The sequence below is a fragment of the Falco peregrinus genome, chromosome Z (genome assembly GCF_023634155.1).
Source record: "Falco peregrinus isolate bFalPer1 chromosome Z, bFalPer1.pri, whole genome shotgun sequence".
NCBI lineage: Eukaryota > Metazoa > Chordata > Aves > Falconiformes > Falconidae > Falco > Falco peregrinus.
The window spans coordinates 72,280,170-72,298,512 of NC_073739.1; the positions used below are offsets into that span (position 1 = coordinate 72,280,170).

The window sequence follows — 18,343 nt, forward strand, 5'->3', positions numbered from 1 at the left end:
TTCTAATTTTGAAAAAATGAGTGTAATTGACAGACTTCACTGCTTATGCAGTGTCAAATTAATCTCATTTATATGTATAGGCCATGCAAATGAAATTTAATAATTTACTGCATAATATCATACGTGGAACCTAAGATTCACATAATTCTGTTTCTAAAATTATGAAACTGCTTCCTGTGATGATAAGCCTGTGATTAGTTCCTGCCTTGGGAACCTCTGTTGAACAACCCTTTTAAGGAATGTTTTTAACACTTCCTGTTCCATGGGGAGAGAGGAACCAGATATGGAAAGCCCAGGAATGGCAAGCATAACCAAAAAGCAAATAAATGAAATTGTGACCTGTAAAATTCATAAGAAAAATCATGTGTAGATTTTCTGTGGGTATGCAAGCATGTGAACATATGTTTTTAAGTATTTTTTTAAAAACCTTTAATGATTTTGAAAGCTGTATTGCAAACACAAATTTCCATACCAATAAACAAATAGCGGTTGCTTTGTTAATGCTGCAGTGTAGTTTCTTTCATAAATTTACTTATTTGAATGAAAATAAAATCACATTTTTTTATGAATTCTGTATGTAATTGATTAACTTAATATTTTATTTCTTCATGACATATTTTTGAAATTTGAATAATAATATAAACACAACTTCAAACGTTTTGTAGGTCACTTCCCACTGAAATACTCTATCCTGTTCTGTTCTATTAATCTTTTGAATTTTTCATCCATCTGCTTGTTTGTGCAAAGAGAAGACAATGAGTATAGCAGGTTTTTATACCTATCTCTGCCTTGCTTTTTGTGAAATGAAGTAACATTGCTTTCTTTATGATAGTTTTTGATATTTTGAGAATTTCTGTTGTCCCCATCACTTCTCTATTTGTGAGCTATATTTGCAACCTTTTTGTAAGATTAAAAGTAGGTATTTCCATCCTGTGTGTAATCTGTCCACATATATAGCAGCTGCTGTGGAGGTGTAGATTTTCATTAATTATAATGTTTTCTTTTGTTGAGCTTTGCCATTTATTATACTGTGTTACCCAATAGAAACATTTAAATATGGCCAGTTTTCCCCCTTCATTTTTAAGCTGAATATGGTGGCCCATTTTTATTTTACAGCTTGTGTTTTGTCTATAATGAAGATATCCTTGGTAGTAAGAAGGACTTAATTGATTGATCATGCATTTTCAGGGAGGATCTCTTAGAGTGTTCTGAGTGTGTAGGTGTGGTTCAACCATAGTATATGAGACTACTCTGTAAAGTGAAAATTTAACAAGCAGAAATAAATCATGTTTTACAAGGTGATAGACTACAAGAAACGCAGGACAAGTAATGGAAACATAAATAATGTAATTACTAAATAATGGAGATGTATAATCTGTATCAAGATTTTATAATTGCAGTTTACCTTAGCAAGAGAGATTTGGTGGTATGAATGTCACTTAAAGGGAAAAAAAAAAATATTTGTAGATAGGAGCATTTTGGTTTTAACCCAAATGTGAGTTTAAGGGAAATAATTTTACCCTAGTGTTATAAAGTCTAGCAAGTCCTGTCAGCAGCAATTCAACAATGTGCTGATTTCCAGCAGCTAGAAGAAATAATATATTTACGTAGGAAAAAAATATGTGTAAGATTTAACTTTGTCATCAAAGAAGTTAAGCTTAAGACCCTAAAATGTCATCCTTATCGTAGGTGATTTTGTGAAATATTGTCATTACTGAACAAGATACAAGTTAAAGCTTAGAAAGGCATGTATATTGCAGTAAATAAGTTGGCCACATTCTTTGCTAAAATTTTGTTCAGTTAAACAGAAACTAGCAAATGGCTTACTGAACCTGAATTTGTCAGTGTTCTCATAAACTATTGATGTATCATAAACACTTCTATTATGTACTGTGAAACATGTATGCTGTATTGCTGGCACATTGAAAAACTGGAAATATTTCAATACCTTCAAGCTAGCAAGTATGTAAAGCAGTAAGATAAAATCATTAGTAATCAGATTCTGGGTAGACATCACTCAACCATTATTGAAGCAATTCTCATAAAAGCTGTTATTCTGGATAGGACATGCTTTATAGAATCGGAATGCCACTTTCCCAGAGAATGCAAGCAATGACTACTAAACTGGAACGTGCAACAAATTAGAGGAAGAGGTTCTGGTTAATTTTTTTATTTTTTTTCCCAAGAAGAAATCACCATTTTGACTAGTATCTTAAGTGTCAAGATGTAGAACAAACAAGCTGGTAGAATAATAAAATAGATGAATCACAGGCCATTTAATTCAAAGTGCATTCATAAGCAATAAGAAAATAAAGAGATTCGAGAGACAAAAGAGAATTAAAGGAGATGTGGGGGCTATTTGCTTATCTGGAATATGTGATACATTTCCTTGCTTAATCCTTAAAATGTTGGTAATCTAAAAATCTAAGAAAGGATTTTTATTATGAGTAATTTTTGATGGAAAGATTACTAAATTTACCTTTTATATATCCCAGTCACATACAATTAGAGGTTTAACTTTGCTATGTTTTTCATGCTCCAGAAAGACATCTGTTTATACTGTTCTAGATCCTGGCCAGAACAGGTATATAGTAATTTATTGTTAAGATACAACACAGTCTGCTTAAAGGATTTAGGATTATCTTTTCCTTTATTATTTTGACTAGACTACTGTACCACTGTTTTTTTTAATTTGAAAATTTATTTCAATCAAATTGTAAACTTGGAATTTTTTTTTTTCATGTATGTGAACAGTTTTATTTCTGTTCTTACACGATTAAGTGTTTTTTATTTATAATTTCAAATCCGGTGCAGTATGAAATGCTGGGGTTTGGTTTTTTTTCTATTTTGGGGGCTTTTTTGTTAATTAATCCATTTTGTGATAGATCCATTTTATCCTTTTTTTAAAGAAAATAAAATCAAATTCTGGGACACAAAACACTAGTGCTCACAACAAATTGCCAGCTTCTATATCATTAGGAACCAGTCTGACTTGACATTATGATCAGTATATTGGATCTCATTTGTGACAGGTGTGGCTCTTTGATGGCTTGTATAGGCAGGCAATTTGTTTAAATGGAGTAGAAAATTATTATACCTTGTCATTTATACAGTATTACTAGTAATTACTGTTTATTGCCTTACTATGACTCAGAAATCTATTTGTGGTAGTATTTCAACACAAGAGATGGTGATGCCTGGGAACGTGTGTGAAGTGAAGACTAAAACCATATTTTCTAGTTTGGGATTTATTTTTTTTCTTTCTTGCTTAATTTAGCATTTGACTTTAAACATGTTCTAGTTGTAGCACCTCATCAGTTAACATAACTTGGGACTAATTCTCAGTATGCTATCCACAGCTGGATGCTGAGCTATCCACATATGTTATTGTCTCTATGAAAATATGGTGTAGTCTATCATTTAACTGAGGGACAATCTCTGGTTATCCCCAGAGCTTTAATTAGCAGATGTAGACCATATTTGTTGCTGTGTATCAAAAGTCTTTGTCCTTTCTGCTAGATACAGTGAATCCCAAGTTTTTCCTCAATTCATTCATGTCTTCTGAATATTTGATATTAAAATGGCTTACAGCATTTGAAAGTGGATCTGGTGTTACAGTCTTTTAAAGCAATATTCTTTAATTCTACATTAGACTGTAAGACATTGTCTTGAAGTAAATTAAACTCTAAATCAGTCTGGATCTGTCCTGTTCTGTCCCTTCTTGTGTGTTATCTATTTTTCACTTTGATCCAGGAGCAGTCAGTCTGAAAGAGGGTTTCTTCATTATACAGCCTTGTACGTATTACCCATACGTTAAATTAGTTATTGTATATACCTTAAGTTCCTGAATTTCCTTTGAATGTTTTTAGATGAAACACTAAATTAAATGTTACTATGAATGGATGTATTTTTACATAATCCTTGTATGGGTTGTTTTGGGGTTTTTTGTTTGCTTTCCTATTATGGAAAGTACAGGAACTATTGTGGTTTCTTCAAGAACATGGCTTTTTTGCATAACTGAGTTTTGGAAGCAGATGATATGCTAAAGGCAAAGGTGTTATTTGCATTGTGGTCGGGTTTTTTAAACATTGATAGATGACATACATAAATTTTTTCTTATGTTTCAGAAAAAAATATCTACTTTTATATATACACATATATATGTAAATGTACATAACTCATGTATATATACACGCACAGTATAACCCCTTCTATATGAAACTAGCTGCTTACAATATACATCCTAGAGCTGTGAGAAATACTCATTACTAGCTTACTTAATAGCATTTGCTTAGTGCATAAGAAAGACATTTTTAAAAATATATTTAAAAAATGAAAATGGGATTGAGATGATGCAACTTGCAATTACTTTTCTTGGCCCTGGGAAAAAAATCTTTACTTTATCCTCACTTTGACAGTAGTCACCGTCAAAAGAGGAAAGAGCAACAATACTGGAGCGGGAAGACTCATTTTGAACTGCCATAAAAGTCTTATTTATTTTGCAACTTGTGGGTTGTTTTTTTAAAATAATATTTTATTGATACTAGGAAAGAAAGAATGTCCTCTACTGTCTTTTAACTATTTTAACTTAAGTTAGTAAGCTGGCATGATAACTAACTTGGTACTGTGTAATTTAACTGTATGAAGAACAGTGACCTGCTCTAAGAGATGATGTGAGCTTTGTAATAATTGATGCTGGCTGTTGATTTGGGTTTTTTTTCTGAAGACAGGTACATGATTTTGAAATCAAGGGAAAGCTTGCTGCAGACACAACCGTCAAAAATAAACCTTTGCTAAATTCATAAGTAATAGTATAGCTGCAAAACTTTTGGGTTACCCTCCCATGAGCCTGAAAGCAGAATGAGTAGCTCTTACACACTACGTACAGTGTGTATTTCCTGCCCTCCCCCAGTAACTGGAGGTGATATTCCTGTTAAACATACAAAGCCATGCAGTCCCAAAATGGGAAGATAAATAATTGGATACAGAAATACAAGTCAATACAAGGAATTTACATTGATTCCCCTCTACTCGTTATCCACATGAACAAAGTAGATGGTGATTCGATACTTTTATGGTCAGGTCTAAACAGGTTTGAGTGCTAGGTTTTTTATAGAGCACTTGGTGGCCTGTAATACCAGTTAAAGTGCAAATTGTGGTCAGGATTAAGACTGGCTTTTTCATAACTGATAATAGGGCATCAATAGATGGGTCTGGGTGTGTGCATAAAGTATAAACCCAGTAAGAGGCATTTTGCTGCTGCACTTCAAACTGTTCACCGTATGTGATGAGTCAGAATTTGTTCTTGGAATCAGCTGAGATTCGGTGAGCTGAAGTATCTTTGCAATTGTGGAGTCAAAAACAAACTTGAAAACAGAAAAGCATCATGATGATGATCTCAATCCCTGAAGTATTTGATCTGGATTTTGAAGAGGTCTATCAAAATATGGGTACACTATGTCTTGAGCAGCTGCCTCTGGGCCCTTACAAAACATTAGAGAGTATCCTCTAGGTGATGAACTGAATGTACCAAGAAAGAGTTATTTCATAAACAATGAAAGCCTGAATAAGTGTGTGTAAAACCAACAATGATTTTGGTAGATATGATGCACATTCTATGTAACATATAGTTTACCTGGTACAACCATAGCTTTCTCACTAAATTTAGTTCCTTCTTTTTTGCCTACTTGAAGTCTATTTGGAGTAACAACAGAACCAAAAAGGGAGCGTGGAGTAATTGTATAATTTAACTAATCCTCTCTGGCAATTTTAGTACAACTTACTGATGTGCTACTCATGTCAGCAGTGTTCTGTAGATAATGCCAGTTGCTCTTCAGTTACTAACTGACCTAAAGCTTTGTGGCAGTTAATATTAAAACTAAATCATATTAGTTTAAATCCTTAATTACATTTAACTATAGGTTTGCTTATGAAGCAAATAGTTGCATCTTTTCCATCATCTTAGTCTGCCATTTGAAAGGATTAAGCTTCTCTGCATCTTTACAAAGTATTTTCCAGCTTAGCTTGCCTTGGCTGTTCTTTATATTTTATGTTGCACCTGGCTTTATTTTTCCAGAGCTCTATGGGTACAGTGCAGCTTTTCATTACTTTTTGCAGTAACACATTTGGCTTGCCTGTCTTGGCTCAAGATGGTAGAAAGAAATTGTAACATCTCAAACAAAGCAACACATAATTTGCAAGCAGCATTCTTTAAAATGTTGTAACAAATTAGTTAAATGAAGTTGAGTACAACTGAAATTTCTCTAACCAGCTGCTGATAGATATAGTCTGGACAATATTTTGCAAGAGTATTCAGAATATTCAACATGAGCTTTTGAGAGCTTATGAAATTGACTATAGATATGGGACCAGGCATAGGGACCTAAAAAGGAGGCTTGAGTGACATAGCAAGATTTTCATAGACATTTACATTTGTGTCCTCTTGTTTGTGGAGAAGTTATTGAGGACTCAACTGCAAGGCAGCAGGATTGCTTAAACTCTTGTGGTTGTTTGACCATGAACACAGATAAGTTTTTCACCTATCAAATTAGTTTGGAAGCTTGTATGGAAGCCAATATCAGATATGAAAAGCAGCACAATTACTATGAAGTGTGGTTGGGTGGCTGTACTTCAAATCCCTGTATCATTCCCCCAGAGGACTGATGATACTGGTATATGGTTCACAGAAGGAAAGCTACTCCAACTGTGCCAGCAACTGAGTATTGAGATGCAGCAAAGGTTTTCTGCACCAGCCAGGGTAGCCAAAAATTTTGCACAAGTAATCACAAAATCTTCGATTATTTGTTGTCCATTGACAACAATGGGTTGCTTAAGCTTTTACTGTCTTTGAGACAGGAATGAGAAAAACTGTGCACCTTTTTGCAGATAGTATGATTTGCATTCATAATTATGTCACTGTAGATAAACCAAATAGTGACAGTTTGTGAGTGAATTACACAGCAGATGGGTCATCATTACACTGCCAAGTATATGACTGGGATAGAAATTTGGCTGTTGGCCATCAGAATGACATGGCTTAACTAATGTGATCAATCTTCAACCAGACTGAGTCTAAATATTCTTTCCCAGGGGAATACAAGCCCCCTAGATATGTTCTAGCCAGTTGATACGATGAATTATTAAATACTTTTTGCAGCAGCTAGGCATGGCAAATATGTTATTTGTACCCTTCAGAAAGAAGAGATCTGAGTAGAAGATTTTTCCTTTTTTCCTTCTTCTTTGGGTTTTTCCATTAATATATCATTTTCTGTTCACTTTTTCCATCCCTCCTCCAAGACAGTCAGTGCTAATTCCGGTAAAATCCATGATGGGGATTTCTGGAAGTACAGTTTTGTTGACTTGGACATTGCTGCAAACCTTTGCAAAAATCATGCTTGCTAAAAACTTCTTCACCTCTTACTATTAAGTGACAAACAAAAAAATATGAAAAGGACCTATGCTGAAACAGTACAATATATGTATTGCACGTACCAAAGTTAAAGTGCAAGGCAGGAGGAATCCTGCCGCTTTATATTGAAAAATGAATGTTAAACCCTTTGCATTCAAAGTATATCATTTCTGTCTGCAGAAAAGGTTGCATGCAACTGGGAAGTTGATTTTTATAGTCAAGAACAGAGTGAATGAGGACACTGGGGCTGGGAGCCATGCAGGGGACAGGAAATAATGAAGAAGTCAGAGGATGGTAGAGACTCACTTGGTTTGAGAGAGTGGCAGCACTGACAGAAGTTGGAAGAATGGAGAATTTAGGGTTTGCTAGACAGAGTAAAAGGATATAGACAACAATAACTGAGGGGGAAGAACAGAAGACAGGGAGTAAGAGACAGATTTGTATTAGTTGTGGAGATTGAAATAGAACAGCCTAGGCAAAGAAACCATAAAAATAATGTATTTCCTTATGATACCTAGAGTGATTAAGTTATGGGAGTAACAAAATTTTCTTTTTCCTAAATATCCTTGAAATTAATTTTTAATGATTACTGACCAGTTGTAAATATTTTTATCCCTCTGCTTAGGAAGGGCTAATAAAACTCAGAGACTGAAGCAGGAAAGGTATTTATTGTTGGAAAATACATTAGCTCCAGTCTTTCTGATCCTATTGCAACTGGCATTTTACAGACAGTAAGAACATCAAGATTACAAAAAATCTGGTTGCTACACACTCAGCAAAACAGAAAAAACCTGTTTGTAATGTGTTTGATTATTTTGCTGGGGGTCTTTAATCATTCATATGTGCTTATATGTTTTATCAGGAGGTCTTTTATATCATTAAGATCATTGAATCATTACTTTAATCTGTTAATGATAACTGACATTTCTGAAAATCTGAAAGGGAAGTAACACAGAAACTATGGACCTAGAAAGCAGTAATAAACAGGAAAATAGAAATATACAAAAAAAACTAGATAAAAAGTTGTTGGGTGTTGGTTAGTAGATAGAAGGGAATGACCATGGAGTTGCATCAGCTGTCACTGCATGTTGAAAAGCTGGACTGTATAAAGTAATGTGTAGTTAATAAGTGGTTTACCAGAGGCTAAGAATTCTGGAAGATTAGAAGCGTATAATCTAAAATAGTTATTCTAAAGTATTTTTCATTCTTGGTAATATATCTCATTTCTCATTGCAACTAATTTGAAAGCTTCCAACCAGCAAACTCATATTCTGTGATTATCAAATAATTATCAAGCTACTAGCTATTTTTGGTTAACATTTCTAGAATTAAAAAAAAAATATTTTCTTTCATTCTTTCTGTATTGATCATTTTGGCAGACACTGTCTGTAAATTTGTTACGACTAATAGTTCTTTGAGAGTATTCAGGTAATAATATACTACCTAGTAAAGCTTATTGTGTGACATTCCTGGCTTTCCAAACTACTTAACTACTGCTTAACTACTAATCTCAAGATAACCTGTTTGGTTTTTAAGCTAACAGCACTGAAATTGATATAAGAATAAATTTTCTGCCATGGAATTTCATTGTGTTGTTTAATTCTGGAAAAAAAAAAACCAACCAAACCCAAGGTGTTTAGTACTGTTGAAACTTTCTCATTAGTAAGGAAATTATAATAGATTTGCTGCACTGGGTTGGAATGTGTTCATTATTTAAAGAAGATTTTGTTTTAAATCAGCTGAATTATTGTGTTTTCTGAAATTATTAAAGACAATCACTTGATCCTCACACTTTAAAGACTATGTACAACTTCATGTAGATTATATTTCTGCATTTGCCTCTAGAACAATTCTGAAATTTAACAAATTTTAAATGGCATATACCATCGCTGAAGAGTTTGAGACTCTGCTGAGGACTGTTTTTAGAAAACTTATTTACTGAGAGAACAGTAAGGTCAAAAGGTATCACTAGATCTCTGTGTTACCTTGTACAGTGTGCTGGCCACATCTTAAAACTTCATTCCTTTAATGAAAAGGAACAAATTATGCAATGTCTTTATAAACATGCAATCCAAACAATATTGTCACGTAGGAGAAGCATAAATAAGGAATATAGAGACAAGCAGGTAGTTAAACAGGAATTACTACTGTAAGACAATTAAGATTACTGGAAGTTCCTCTCATGTCTTAATGTTGTTGCTGTAGTGAAGGATACTTACAATACAAAAATCTAAATTAGAGCTGCGGTGATTGAAAACTTGTATGACAGCTATGCCGAGATACTGGCGATTGGGGTTGTTTCATTTTGCTGTTAGACTTCTTGTAATTACCTCAGAACACTTGACAAGGCATCATTAAGTATGACAAAAAGAGAAATCTATCACCATCGCATTAAAAAATACATTCTGTAATGCTGAAAAGCTACATTGGATTTTAGGAAATTGAAAATTTTCTGTCTGATTTTAGTGCCTGTACTGCTGCTCCCTTTTTAACCTGTGCTTGACCCTCCTTTCAGGTACTAGAGGCTGGAAGAATCTGTAGAGGTTTTGAAACAGGAAGCGTGAAACAAGTTCATCTGCCTGAGCTCCTAACCGTGCGACATGATGTAAGTCATTTAACCATTTTATGTCCATTTTTTCTCCTGTAGATGATAAAAATTACTGGTTTATGTATTTTTAGGAATTTTTTGTAGGGTTAAATTCCCTACTAACCATGATGAAAATTTTATTTTAAAATTGAAGTTAATTTAGTACAGAAAGGCTGTTTTGAAAAAATTAAAAACTGAAATCTTACTTCATTACTTTTCCAGCTAAAACTATTAGTTAGATTTGTAATGCTTTCACAAATAATTCCAGCTGTCTTAAGCTTGACATATGTGAGACTTGTTACTTTTTTTACACTGCTACTTAATGGTTTTACCATGTTTTAAGCATTTATATATATTTATATATATATATATGTTTAACAAATATCAGATGCAGTTTTATAATCTTGTTATGTCCTTGACTGTGGTTTAAATAATTTCATTCTTTGGGAGCTGTTGAGTTATGATTTCACTTCTTTGGGAGCTGTTGAATTATGATTTCACTATTTGAGTCCAAATGATCCGGGAGGTGTTGTATTCACCAGTGGATCCAGCAAAAGAAGTGATTTCACAGAAAAGAAATCAACAGGTTCTGATATATAAGATATAGAGAACATAGGGAAATTGCAATTAGAGTTCTGAGAAGAAAAGGAACATGTAATTAATTCTCTGTGTGAATCAGAAAAGGCTGACAAGTTTCAGTTCAGTGTCCACATTAACACAGCATTAGCAGAGAATCTGCCTTGCAAATAGAGTATCAGCATCTTTCAATGATCTGTGTTACAATCTGATTAACTTACATTCCTAATAACATAAGGAAATAGATACTAGAAGTTTCAGAGGAATGTATTGGCAAGCTAGGATGGTGGAGCTCACTCTGCAGTAGAGAGGATATAAATATGTTGTCTAAAGACAAGAAGAGGGGAATGTATTGGGAATCCTGTGTAGCATGTGTTTGAAAGGGGTGTTCGTAGCTCTCTGACTCCTTCATTTAGTCGGCATGATGTGTATTACCATCATATCTGCTAGGAAAGCCATTCATTTAAGGTCCTGACTGTAATAAAATAGCAATTGTGATCAATGTTATTTTATTTGTAACTTAGTTTTTAGCATTGTTCTCCATACATTAAAATCAGTATAAAAGTATTTAAACACCATTTGTGTCTTCATTCTTATGTGAATATTATTGTAAAAGTTTAGGGATTCATGATTCTTCTAGAGTGAACGTAAACATGAACTACCATGTAAGAATCCTGTTGATAAACATGAACTTGCTTGTATCCTTTTCCATTAATTAGTGTCTTCATCTTTCTTATTCCTTCTTCTATAGCAGAAAGCCTTATATCCACTTAACTTTAGTTTTGCTTTTATCTTGTGCAGTGTGCAGAAGTCTCCAAAAAGACTGAACTTGAAATCTTTGCTTTTTATTCACTAGTCATTCTTTTTAAAGAATTTAAAAATTAGATTTGTCACATTGGTCATTATTCTTTTTAAAGCATTTGTGGTTATTATTTTCTGTGGGTTTAAGCTGATGTTTTTTAAGGTAATTAAGAAAATTAAGTTCCTTTCCTATTTATAGATTTTTTTTTAATCTGGTATGGATGTGAAATACATGATGCAAATAAAACTGCATGCAGTTGTCTGTTTTAAAAATCCTAATAATTAACTCAGGGGCTTTCCTATTACTTTGTGTAATAACATTAGATGTCTTTATAAATGTAGTATTTCTTATAAAAGTCTCACTCATAGATGAATTTTCTTCTGCATCATTAAGGGTTGAAATGGTTTGGTTGTATATTAACACTATTTCTGAAATGTGTAAAATGTTTTATAGCAGTGATCTCACAGAGCATTGATAATGCAAGCTGCTCATAGTCTTTACAGACTGAAGACTCTTTTTAGCAATACTTTAAATAGCCTATCATTTTCCAAAAGCCACTTAGTCTCCCTTCACTGTCTTTCATCTGCAATATGCAAATTTTGCGTGGTTCAGTCACCTGTGTAAGTAATAGCTTCCTCAGAAATGAAATGAGCAAATAATTATTAATAGTTTTGGATGGGCAATATTTTATTCAAAATCACTTTTCACAAGTTTACAGAAAATTTGGGGGTTTAGAGTTTTTACTTATGAAACATGAGGAGACCAAAGCATAAACAGTATTCACCAAATGCTCTTACTTTGATTAACTGTGGTTATGTTACTGGGCCTCCTGTATCTTGCTTACCACTGTACTGTTTTAGTATCTTAAAAAATTGATACTGTCTCTCTTACTGAATTCTTTCAAAGTTCCCAATTTTATTTATTAGTTATTTTTTTAATATGTAGACTGTAGGAAAATAAATCAGATTACATATTCTACATTTTTTTTCTGGAAGCAATAGAATTCATAGTTTTTCTGACTTCCCAGGGTTAAATCGGCCAATACAGGCCAGGCAGATGGACAACACTTTCTATTGTTTGTTGGGTTTTTAAAAACAAAACAAAACAAAGCGCCTCCCCCCCCCCCCCAAACCCCCAAACACCACAGTAATTTTCTTTACATTTTCAGCTCCGCTGTTCTTGAAGATGGAAGGTCATTGTCATGGGAGGCTGGGTTTGTAGTTGTGCTACCCTGATCTTTTCTGTCATGTAAGATTGTACACTTGAGATATTTGAAAGGAAAAACTGAAAACTTCAGCTATATTCAACAGGAAAACAACTGTGGGTTTTTTGTGGCTATGACACAAACTTTTACGTTCTCGGTTGATTAAATCCTTGTCTCTAAGTGTTTTTACCACAAGGTCCATCTTACTCAGGCTCAGACACCTTAAATCCATTAACCATGAAGTCAAGCTGTTATCTGCTTCTTTACTTACTTCAGTCTTGCTCCATCTAAACTGAAATCACTCAGACACCTCTCTGTGAACACCGAGTATGAAGTTTCAGTTCAAAGCAGACAAAACAAAACTCCTCCTGTTTCTTCAGACTTCTCTCCCCTTCTCTCTCTTGCCTTGGTCCTGGCACTCTGTCACGTTGTACTGGAGCCTGGATGCCGTATTCAGCCCATTCTTCTTCCACAATCCATAGTACTGAATTTGCCCGGTGCAAGCTGGGTTAGAAGACATGTGGTCACACAGTGCATTTCTGTCAACTTAGCCAGTGCACATAAGAAAAAATTGTAACAGCTTTTTTATTTTATATTAGATTAGTTGATATTTGGTCATATAAGAAGTCTGCCACTAGAAAGTTACCATGTCGGCATTGTCTGAGTTTAAACCAATAAATTAATTTCACAGAGGATCTACTCTATGCATTGTAGTACTACATAACTTTGACATAGTACAAGGAATTGGCTGGCTAGATTTCGTGTATATATTTTTTTGCCTCTACATATTAAAGATTATTACTAAAATAGAACCTTCCTTATTCAGGTACAGATCTGATATGTTTGTTTTCTCTTGTTTTGCCCTTTATCTTAATTATTGTAAAATACTTCTAAAGTTTGAAAAATGTAGCCTCATTCCATGTGTCTTTATCTAAAATATGGCTGCAATGTGTAGTATGTCACCATCTCACTTCTATATCCCCCTTTAAACTTGTTTCCAAACCCTGCAGTGCTCCCTCCCTCCCTCCCTCCCTTTCTGTGCCAGCCATTATTACACACTTGTTAAATTTCCAAATGTTTGGGTTTTTTTTTTTGCTTTCCTTCATATTGTCTTTCCCACTTGATAGGAATTTGTGTAATATTCAGTTATCCCCTTATATCCCATGGCTTCTTACTACCACTTTTGCTCTGCTAGCTGCACAAAGTTCATAATGGTTTGCTCAAGGATTTTCTGAGATGACAGCCTATAATACTAATCACTGTGTCCATTGTTTCCTTCTTCCTCACCTATCTATATCCATTTCTAGTTTTTCACAGTAGTTTTGCTCTTGTTTTATGTGAAACCAGAATTTTACTCCAAACATCGACATCTAACCATTCAGAACAAATGGTGTAACCAGAAGATCCAAAATTTATTGTCAGATGGAAACCGATAGAACATTATAAATTACAGCCTGCAATATCTTGTGTCTATCAGTTGATGTTGTACAGCTGAGACATTACAAATTACAGCCTGTAATATCTTGTGTTTATCAGTTAGTGTTGTACAGCTGTGACTTGTCAGGCATTAACCATTATCTTTCTACCTTTCCATGTTGTTCTTAATTTGATATATTTCATTTCTTATTGCCAGCCATGTATTTTCTGGTAGTAAAAATAGCCTTATAGATCAGCTGTCACAATCTCAGCCATTTTTTTCTGATCTTTACTTCATACTCATTCAGAAATATTTAGGACAAATAGCAGAGGCTCAGTAGCTCTTTTGATTTACAGTAGCAGCAGTGCTCCTGCTCCTCAAAAAAAACCCCCACATCTGTGTGAAATCTTCATATTCCAGGCTAATTTGGAATTCTCAGCTTGTTTTACTAGAGGTAATTCAACCGATTAGTCATGACTTAGAGCACTGATTTGGACGTATGGCTTATGAAATAATGGAGGATTTCTGGCTTCTACTTGTGCAAATCATATGTTTCAGGGGTTAAAATTTTGGTTTGTTTCTCAGTTTTAAATTCCCTCAGACTCATTTTGTTCTGGGATGTCTGGATAGAACTAAACACCATCGGTTTTGTTATTATTATTTGTTATTATTTTGTTAATATTATTGATATTATAATAATATCGCTGTTATTGTTATTTCCAGTGCTTGCAAGAGGCTAGATTTCATATTAGTTCTACATTCAGTGCAAGTTGCTTGGTCCTGCTGTTCACAATGGTAAGATACTGCTTCGCTGACAGCAAATGTGGGATCGTGTCAACCTCCCAGCTCTGATGTCAGAAGGTTTTTGCCACATGAGGTCTCACCTCGTTACCTATGTGAACGTTAGTATATTAGACAGGGCCAGGGAATTTCCCCTCCCACTGGAAGTCAGTTGTCCATACTGTTTTATTATTTGTGCAAGGGGCTAGAGTTTTGCCCAGGACATTGCTAAAAATCTCTGAATTTTTGCAGTTTGTACAGGTTGTGGGTCATTCCCAGCTGGCAGTTTGCTTGCAGACGATCTTTTAGATTTAGATTTTAGGTTTAGAAGATAGGAAATTAATAATACAGACTTGTTCTGTTCTAGTGCCGTTAGTCTGTGTGCTGGAGAGTGGTACTGAGCACAGTTAAGTTGAGTACAGCTGTAACCTCAGAGTACAAAGTTTTATACGTGTTGCTAAGCTTAGAGCTTAGTGGAACACAGATTTTAGGTGTTCTGGCATTTCAGGGAAACAAAGCACATCTAATTAGGTGAGTAGTGGAAACTTGCATGTATAATGATTGGGGTGATCTGCTCTATTTCTATGAAACTCAAGAATATATGCGTCTTTAAAATTGTCAGTGTAACAGATTACTGTATATTGGTTTATTCTGAACTCTTCTTTTCCCCAGTAATGAGTTATAGGTTATAATACTATCATCATCTGATCAGCTTTTCTGTGTAGAATGGGGCTGTAGAATTTCCATGCATTTATTATTTTTTAAAGTAAAATGTACAATCTAGAAAATCATCCAGAGTTGATGAAACACTCCACACAGCCCTACAGCAGTAATTTCAATGCCTGATTGTCAGTAATGTTTAAATTCTCTGCATTACTTATGACCTGAATTTGTCTACCTCCAACTTCTAATCAGAGAACCTGATCATACTTTAGCTTTTGAACTCTTTGTGCATTGCCCAGCATCCACTTCCCACGAGATAATTCAAGATGTTTTTCAGCGGTTACATGCATACACCTAGAAGTTTCAACTCCTCTCTGAACTTTTCAGGAAACACTTAAGCCCAGATGAATTACAATCACGGGTAAGAGCTCCAGGGATATTTGGAATTCATTAAACAAAAGCACAAGTTGGGCAAGTTCACTGTGTCATATAACAGATAAACATACGTATTTATATATCAGATGATAACCTCTCTTAAATTCAGTGACAATAAAACAACAGAAAGGAACTTCTCTGGGTCTCTTTTCCTAACACATTAGCCATTTCAGCAGAGAAAGCTGATAAGTCATTTTAATACTGTCATTTTAGTGATACTGTTAGAAGACAAATCTCTGATTCACATCAAGAGGATGGACAGTTGATTACCTTGGTTAAGATGTGAAGTGAAGCTTAAAAAGTATGATAGGCTTTGCATGGTCTTGCATGATTCTCAACTTTAAAACTAGTTCACTGGGTACAATGTATGCAAGTCACTTTTTGAAAAAACATTTTAAAAAGTAAAAGTAAAATTTTCTCCCTGTTTCTGATGTCATTAGTCATGTTTCTGCTTTCCAGATTATTACTGCATTTTTAATGACAAGCTGATGATTAATTCTTGCTTGCATATCACATGGAAATGACATGCCTTGAATAAAGAACACCCTTAGACTTTGTGTTCACCAAGACCAGAACTGTCATGTCCTGAGTTTCAGAAGTGTCCATCCCATATGAGGAATGTCTTTGTAAGTAAGTCGTAGCAAAGGGCTTAATATCAGTAGAAGAAAGAAAAAATGGAAGATTTTCAGTCTTCTTGTTTATAGCCTACAATGGCTTGTAGAAAGTAGCATTGAATAACAGATTTTCAGCTGGGCCATACCCTAAACCTGGACATCACATGTGGTTCTGGATGCTGTGGCAACTGCAGCTGTGTTGTCAAGGAAACAGGCTTGTGCTCAGTAGGCAAAACCAATGAGCATTAAGCAAGGCTATATTATAGCTAAGCCTCTGTGACCTTATCAGGGATCAGAAGATCTGTCTCTTCTTCACTGTGCAGGTGTCCCTCAGCAGTGAGGGAGATATGCAAAAATATATGTGTAATATACCTGATGTAAATGTCAGACCTGGATGTTTCTAACATGTGAATGCATTTCCCAGTTAGATGGATTAAAAGACTTCGTTTGTGTAAGTAGAATGTTTATGTAAAATAAGTAGTAGAAAAGAAAGTAATGTGACATGTTTTTCTGTAAGCTATGAAATGAGGAAGAGGTAACTGAGGTATAATGAACTCTGGAAGTCTTGTTGATCTTTGTTGTAGCTTTAAAATTGGCTAAAATTCACATAGCTATTCCGCTATAAAAAAAATGTTCATTTCCCAATGAGAAGAAAAAAAGTTTAAAGAACACTGAGATGCAGAATAGTTGTCAACAGTTTTCAAGCACAGTGTGTGTTAGTAAAAGAATTAATGCATGTGTCACTGAAATAAACTCACATTCCAATATACACATGTTATTTCATCCCATTATTTTATATCTATAAGAGTCAAAATCCAAATGGAACTGAGATACATAAGTGCAAGAGAAAAATGCCTAATTGTTTTTTGCTGGGTGGGGAAGGAAGTTGAGAAAGTTGTTTCAATTGCTGTCAGAAGTTGTTTTCTGATTAAACTTTAAAATATTTTTGTTTCTAAAACAATACAGAATGTTACACTTCAGTTGAATCAATAGGAATGACTGAATGAGCAAATAAATTCTACATGCTTTGGCAGAATCTCTGGAGTTTATTGTGCTTATATATATTGTCATGTAATGGCAAGGTGATGTCTTTCTTAATTAGCCCTGTGTTTTGCTAATCCACATGTATTAACCGTTGTATTTTTCTTGTTTCAGTATCCCTTGTAATGTTACATGCCGATTTAAAAAATTAAATCAATGTTTATCTGCAGATAATGCTAGATGAACCTTTTTCAGTAGTGATACTGTCCCATGTCTTGTACAGAGAAGGGAGGAACTGAAGCACATTGTGAAATAAGATACATCTGATTATCATAGTGATTTTGCTTCTAACATTATTTTGTGATTTATTTTCTTTCTTGGTGGTTGGTTTTTTTTTCCTACAGATGTTAATCTAAACTTGCCAAAGCCAACAATTTTTATTTTTTTATATTTTTTTTTAGATTTTGATTATTCTATTCTGGCATCTTACTCCTTTTTTCGCAGTGCTTCTGCACTTCTTTCTTTTTTTATATCTGATTATTTAAAATACCTGATTTTTTCCCCCAGAATTACTGTTTTTACCATTTCATCTAAGTTACAGAAAAATTCTGTGTAAGGTATTTCCTATTAAAGAGAGTTCAGACATTTTTGCAGCATGTTTAAGGCTGTTATAGAAAACTTGAAATTTACCTGATTTCATTGTTTCAGTTCTGAGAGTTGCCACTCTCCTGGTAAGATCTTCTATCAGAACATCAGGGAAAGAAATGAAGCAAAGTGGACACAGAAGACTTTGCTACTTCTGTGAGCTGAACATGATGTCAGTCTTATTAACAATGTAAAACACAATAGAAAAGATCGAGATGAGAGCATATTCAA

The 18,343-nt window shown here is 34.2% G+C and overlaps 1 protein-coding gene across 1 annotated transcript in view; it reads left to right on the forward strand.

Annotated features, from left to right (window-relative positions):
• The first annotated feature begins 16,814 nt into the window (after positions 1-16,814).
• PRLR (prolactin receptor) overlaps positions 16,815-18,343 on the forward strand; it is a 122,937-nt gene continuing 121,408 nt past the window's right edge. The window contains exon 1 of the mRNA XM_005230393.3: positions 16,815-16,937. The gene's annotated coding sequence lies outside the window, so the exon portion shown is untranslated. The remainder of the gene's footprint in view (positions 16,938-18,343) is intronic.